A 7,359-nucleotide genomic window follows, 5' to 3' on the forward strand; every position below is an offset into this window, starting at 1 on the left:
ATTCCTGATCTCAAGAGCAACATTTTGAGTCTTGGCCAAGCAACAAAGGCTGGATGTGAAGTCAGAATGAAAGAGGGAGATCTTACTTTAGTTGATAAGAAGGAAATCTTGTAGTAAAGGCCAAAAGATCTGCTAATCGCCTCTACAAAGTACTCATGGATATAGTGGATGATAAGTGTTTGCAAGCTACAACAGTGTCTGAATCAGGTATCTGGCATGCGCGTCTGGGGCACATAGGAGCAAGTTCGTTGAAGACAATGATACGAGACCAACTGTTGCTAGGCTCTTACCAAAGCTGAGCGTTGAGACAGACCCATGCCCATCGTGTTTACTTGGCAAGCAAGCCAGACGTCCTTTCCCATTTTGCTCCAGTTATCGTGCTGAGACTGTACTGGAACTGATACATGGGGATCTCTGCGGTCCCATCAACCCACCCACAGCAGGAAACAACAGATACATTTTTGTTCTCATCGACGACTACTCTAGGTATATGTGGTCGATACTTCTAAAAGGGAAACATGAGGCACTCGAGAAGTTCAAGATATTTAAGTCGATGGTAGAAGCTGAGATAAAGGCGAAAATCAAGACTTTGAGAACTGACAGAGGAGGAGAATTTACCTCAAATGAGTTCAAATCTTTTTGTGAGCTTTCAGGGATCAACACACAGCTCACGGCGCCGTATTCACCTCAACAGAATGGCATAGTAGAGCGCAGAAACTGAACTTTATTGGAAATGACAAAAAGCATCCTCAAACACATGCAAGTGCCAAATTTTCTTTGGGGTGAAGGGGTTAGGCATTCAACATACCTTATCAACCGTGTTGGAACCAAAGCCTTGGAGTTATCAACACCGTACGAAGTACTGAAGGGACGGAAACCAAACATTGAACACCTCAAGGTGTTTGGGTGTGTCGGGTATGCTAAGGTAGATGCACCTCAGTTGAAGAAGTTAGATGACAGAAGCAGAGTACTTGTGCACTTGGGTACAGAACCTGGATCAAAGGCATACCGACTGTATGATCCAACAAGCCGAAGAATTGTGGTGAGCAGAGATGTGATCTTCGAGGAAAACAAAAGGTGGAGCTGGAGTAGTCAACCACGGGAAGTTGCTGATGAATTTAGTAACTTCAAGGTGGTATTTGGAGAGTACGGGAATCACGGTCTAAATGAGGAAGATAATATAGATAGTGATAAAGCTATGGACTCGAACCATGACGAAGACGATGAACCGCCTCAGAGATCAGAACCGTTGGCTTTACCTGACGCAGAAACAGAGGAACCACAAGTGGAACTCAGAAGGTCAACCCGAATCACTAAGAAACCAAGTTACCTTGAGGATTACGTCTACGTAGCAGAGATTGAAGGGGAAAAACTTTTGCTGATGGTGAACGATGAACCGTATTACTTTGTTGATGCAGCAAAAGAAAAGGTGTGGAAGGATGCATGTGATGACGAGATCGCATCCATAGTTAAAAACAACTCTTGGGAGCTTGTTGATCTTCCACCAGGAGCTAAGGCAATCGGACTAAAGTGGATTTTCAAGATCAAACGTAACTCTGACGGCACCATCAACAAACATAAGTCTCGTTTGGTAGCAAAGGGATATATCCAACGCCAAGGCATAGACAATGAGGAGGTTTTTGCACCCATGGCGCGCATAGAAACGATACGACTTATCATCGCATTAGCAGCGTCAAACGGATGGCAAGTTCATCACCTGGATGTAAAGACTGCATTCCTGTACGGAGAGCTGAAAGAGAATGTCTACGTGAGTCAACCAGAGGGATATGAAGTAGAAGGAAGCAAAGAGAAGGTATACAAACTCAAGAAAGCATTCTACGGCCTAAAGCAGGCTCCAAGAGCATGGAACGAGAAGTTAAACCATACTCTTGGAGAGTTGAAGTTTGTTAAATGCACCAAGGAACCATCTCTGTATCGCCTACGAACGGGGAAAGATCTCCTACTGGTAGCCGTGTATGTGGATGATCTATTGATTACTGGGTCTAAAGCAGAGATGATACATGAGTTCAAGCGAAACATGTCTTTCAAGTTTGAGATGACTGATCTGGGGTTACTAACATACTACTTAGGTATTGAGGTACTGCAACATGGTGAAGGGATCTGTTTGAAGCAGGAGAGTTACGCAAGAAAGATACTGGAAGAGACGAGCATGAGTGAATGCAATGCTACATTAATTCTGATGGATGCAGGTTTGGTATTGTCAAAAGCTAAAGAAGAACGAAGCGTAGAAGAAAAGGACTTTCGATGTGTTATAGGGTGTTTACGATACCTACTGCACACTCGTCCTGATCTTGCCTATTCAGTTGGAGTGCTGAGCCGGTATATGCATGAACCAAAGGAGACACACCTCGCAGCTTTGAAGCAGGTATTACATTATGTAAAGGGAACTTCGAGCTACGGTTTGGAGTATAAAAGAACAAGAGAGTCACAATTGGTTGGATACAGTGACAGCAGTCACAATGTATGTGTTGATGATGGAAGGAGCACTACTGGTCACATGTTCTACCTCAACAATTGTCTGATAACATGGTGTTCCAGCAAGCAAGAAACCGTTGCTTTGTCGTCCTGTGAAGCTGAATTTATGGCAGCCACTGAGGCGGCTAAACAAGGAATATGGCTGCAGGAACTACTTGCTGAGGTTGTGGAGAAGCCATGCGAAAGGGTCATGATCAGAATAGACAACAAATCAGCCATTGCATAGACGAAGAATCCTGTCTTTCATGGACGCAGTAAGCACATCCATAAGAGGTATCATTTCATCAGAGAATGCATTGACAATGATTAGGTTGAAGTGGAGCGTGTTGCAGGAAGTCTTCAGAAAGCTGATGTGCTGACCAAAGCACTTGGAAGAACAAAGTTTGGTGAAATGAGAGAGCTGATTGGACTGAGAGATCTGGCGAGTGAAGTTTTCAAGTTTAGGAGGGTGAATGTTGGAGATAAACTTGAATCTATTTGTGTTAATCCTATTTAATATGTGTTTTAGATAAGGATGAATCCTAATGAGATTAGGATAAGAAACTCTATATAAGAAGATGGTGAGATGTACCATGAACTTGTGAGATTTAGAGATTGTTGTGAGAACTTGAGTTTTGAGGTATTTTCTTAAGCTAATAAAGAGAGTTTGATAATCTTTGAGTCTCATATTGTTAACGATAAACCGATATGAACTACATCTACGGTGGTCACGTCTCAAACTACATGAAAATGTTGAATGAAGATCAGCCAGAGAAGTTTCAGACTCGCTTCAGCCAGTACTTGAAGAAAGGAGTTGATGCTGAGGGCATGGATGAATTAGTTTAGTTTTGTAAAATTAGGTTTAGATTTTGGTATTGGTTTTGGTTCTGGTATGTGTATTTTTGTAAAACAGGTTTTAGTTAATAAATAAAATTTAATTTTAAATTGATTTCGATGTAATTTTTAATTATTTAATTTTTAATAATATTCACTCAGTAACATATATATTATGAAAATAGCATTATACCTATTTCATTATAAAATATTTTATAGCAAATAATATAATAGCAACTAGGTTAAGACCTACGCCTTACACGAGATGAATATTATATATACATTCTTTTTATGTATTATATGTTTTTATATATATTAAATATTAAATATATATTAAATAATTAAAATTTAGTAACTATTACATATATAATTAAATTGGTGTAAATACATAAATAAATTTTATTAATCCACACAAACACTTTTTTCTATTTTATATGGTATAAAATTAAGTTTAAATGATATTAACATAGACATATAATACATTTTTATTATTGACATCTGTTATAAAATATTTTATACTCATATTATTTTTGATCATTTGTACTTATTTATAACAAAAAATTAAATCATTAATAATAATAAAAATTTGTGGGATTTTTAATAGTTTTAGTAATTTATAATTTTATAAATCATTCAATGCAAAATTTAAAATCTAAATATTAAGTTGTCAATAGTTGTTCAAAATGTTTATCAAAAAAATTCAAAGCAAATTTCGAAATTAAAATACTTATGTATTTTATATGGTATATAATTTATTTTTTTACAAAAATATTAATATACATATATATAATATTTATTAAATAAGACTTCCTACTTATGTAATTTTCAAATCATTTGTATCTTGTTATAATCGAAATTTTAAACCATGGATCACAACATTTTTAATGTGAGATTTTTAACAACTTTAGTCATTTATAGTCGTTTTTAAAAGTTCAAAACATAAAATATACGAAAATCTAAAATTTTATTATATAGTTAATGTGGTTTTTTAATTTATTTTAATAAGTTAAAAAATTTTAAAAAAGATAGAGAATAAATTAATTTTTATCAAATCTTTATTATTCAAAATCATTAATTGTCATATATACTTCAGCCATATTAAGTAATTACGTGATTTCTATTTAAGGAAACAATGAAGAACATTCATTATTAATTTAGTTTATTAAAAAATTTATTATATATTAATATGGACCAACATATTTTTTTAAGGATTCTAAGAATGATCCTGGTCATGACACGTGGCGACAAAAATATGTTATAATGCTCCTCTTTTAATATATAAGGGATAAGAGATTGTTATTGTTGATGGATCTACAATCCCCCTATATATTAAAAGAGAAGTAACTTTAGTGAGGTCTGATGACTTGTCGCTCATAGGTGAAGTTTCAAAAAAATTGTTATAATTTGATTGGTCGATTGTTTTTAATTTTTATTTATTTAAATTAGATCTAAAAATTTAAGGTAAGTCTAAAAACATTTAACATCACTTGCCATATAATCTAAATAATATTAAAAATAATAATTTAGGGCAACTAATTCTCGAAATTATAGAAAGATTAATAATGTTATATTTATTACTTTTAATATTTATAAACTATAAAATATAATTAACGAATTTTTATATAAGATAATTATAATAGTTTTATACTCTACTTAATGAATTGTATTCGAATATAATTATATAATAACTATTTTAAATATTACAAAATCCAAACATGTTTATTAATATGATTTTTAAATATTTATCGTTGTTTACAGAATAAATTTATCAAAATTTTAAAATTAGTTATATAGTGTTATAAATTATTTATAAAAATATAAATCCTACTATATATTGATTGAGAAGTCACATAAGTGATTTTTTATTACGTGTTCATCATAAATGAACTCTTCAAATTGTTATAACTTGATTGACCAATGAATTTTAATTTTATTTATTATAATTATATCTGAAAAGAAAGGATAATTCAATTACCACTTTCCAAATAATCTACATAATATAAGAAAAATAATTATTTATGGTAACTAATTGTTGAAACTATAGAGTAATAATGCGACCAATTTTTTTATATATTTATAAATTACATAAAATAATAAAAAAAAGTGTTTATTTGAATTGATATAATGATTTTATATTTGCATAGAAAAAAATATATTTGTATATAAAGTATCATAATAACTATTAATGTCTAATAATTCAATGCATGCTTTATAAATCATTTATAAAATTATAAATACATTTATAAAAACCATACATTTTAAATTATTATAAGAGGTTCTAAGTCATTTATAGAAGCTTATACATTAATTTATAAAATGCATTTTGAAAATTTATCCTCCTATTATAATATTTTGAATTTCTTTCATTTTAATGGTAAAATTCCTCAACTATGTTTACTTAGTGTAGAAACCATAAACTAAAGATTTACTGGTAGTAATAGTAATTATGACCTGCTAGAGTTTAATTCATTAAATAAAGTTAGTTTAGGGAGTTTTTCGTTAAATACTTAGTTTGGGTTTTTTTTATCCAAAACAAACTTAGTTGGAGGTTTTAACGTTAAAATTCCTTATTCTTTCCTTATTATCTATTATTTAAATCTTTATAGTGGAATTTGTTTTATCAAAAACCAGTTGCAATCAACTGACGAGATATCTTCTTTCCTAATATCATGCATTTAATATTTAAATATATATATATATAGCAAGATTTGAGTTACCAAAATTATGTATATATTATAACCAAAATATCTTAAAAAATTTATTAGAAGATATTCTATCTCAGAGCTGAATTAAAATTTATTTGAAGATATTCTATCTCACAGCTTCTCTTGAAAACTAAGTCATTTAGAAACTTAAACTAATTTGCTATATAAATATCACACCACCCTCATTAGTTTCACGCATCTATCTTTTAAGTTTTCATATGTTTTTGATCGTTCTAATTTAAATTCTACTTTTGTGATCTTGCGCAGGTGTATGATAATCAATAAGTAACTCATAGACGGGAACACCATTACTGGTAATTTTATGGGAGATTCTTCTTCTCTGTTTATTTTTGTTCTCTTCCATCTTGTATATCTATCTATATTTTTGGATCAGTAGTGATTCAACTAACAAAAAGAGACGACTATGTTTATCCAGGAAATGATCATTGTGAACATAGCTTGGGCTTCGGCAAGACAGATGGGCCAGAAGCAATACTGATGTGACTTGGGCCAAGAACACGCAGGCCCACTCCAGCTGAAACACCTAATCACATATAAACATGACGAGCGTATGTTGATTAGGTTAAGCCGTACAATACAAGAAGATTGTTACAGAGCAGACAGCAACAAGTATTCAGATCAAGGTGAAGTGCAAGGGGAAGGAGACAACAATACAAGATCAATAGCTTAGGCCTAAGTCTAGTTGATCTAAGGAGTTTGTTGTATTCTCTTGTGAAGAGTATTTGATACTTGTGTAACAACCTATCTAGAACACTACTTTGGTGTTTCTAGAATCTCTTTGATCTAGTGAAGTTTGGGAGCAGAAGTTCTCCCACGAGACATACCGTGCCGAGGGCCGGGAACTCGTTAAATTGACTGTGTCATTGCTTTCAGTTTAAAACCTAGATCTAAAAATAACTTGGAACCTAAGTAACCTAAGCTAAATTCTCTTACAAGTGGTATCAGAGCATCCGGGTTATTAAGGCTACTTAGGAGAGAGAGACAGAGTCATATCCACTACCTGTTCAATGGTGACTTCGAAGGAACGTGTGGATATCGACCGGTTTGAGGGTGATGGTGATTTCACCCTATGAAAGGTGAGGATGCTTGCTCACTTTGGAGTGCTTGGACTTAAATCCATTCTCACTGATGAGAAGCTTCTAAAGGAAGGTTCAGACACCAAGGATGAATGTGGGAACCGAAATTCGCACTGTCGATTTCCGTTTAAATAATGAAACTAGGAAAACCCTAATTTCCCAGAGGACCCGGATATCTGCTAATTACCACACGTCAAGCAATCAGAACACGAGAATAACAACGATAAAGTATAATAAATCGAAAAGAG

The 7,359-nt window shown here is 33.1% G+C and overlaps 1 long non-coding RNA gene across 1 annotated transcript; it reads right to left on the bottom strand.

The window, feature by feature from the left end:
* Window positions 1–5,973: 5,973 nt before the first annotated feature.
* On the bottom strand, window positions 5,974–7,359 carry LOC108872343. The gene is made up of 2 exons (XR_004448819.1): window positions 7,036–7,359; window positions 5,974–6,558 (listed from the first exon to the last, which is right to left on the bottom strand). It is a non-coding gene; the product is annotated as an uncharacterized LOC108872343 (long non-coding RNA).

Source organism: Brassica rapa, chromosome A06, assembly GCF_000309985.2.
Source record: "Brassica rapa cultivar Chiifu-401-42 chromosome A06, CAAS_Brap_v3.01, whole genome shotgun sequence".
NCBI lineage: Eukaryota > Viridiplantae > Streptophyta > Magnoliopsida > Brassicales > Brassicaceae > Brassica > Brassica rapa.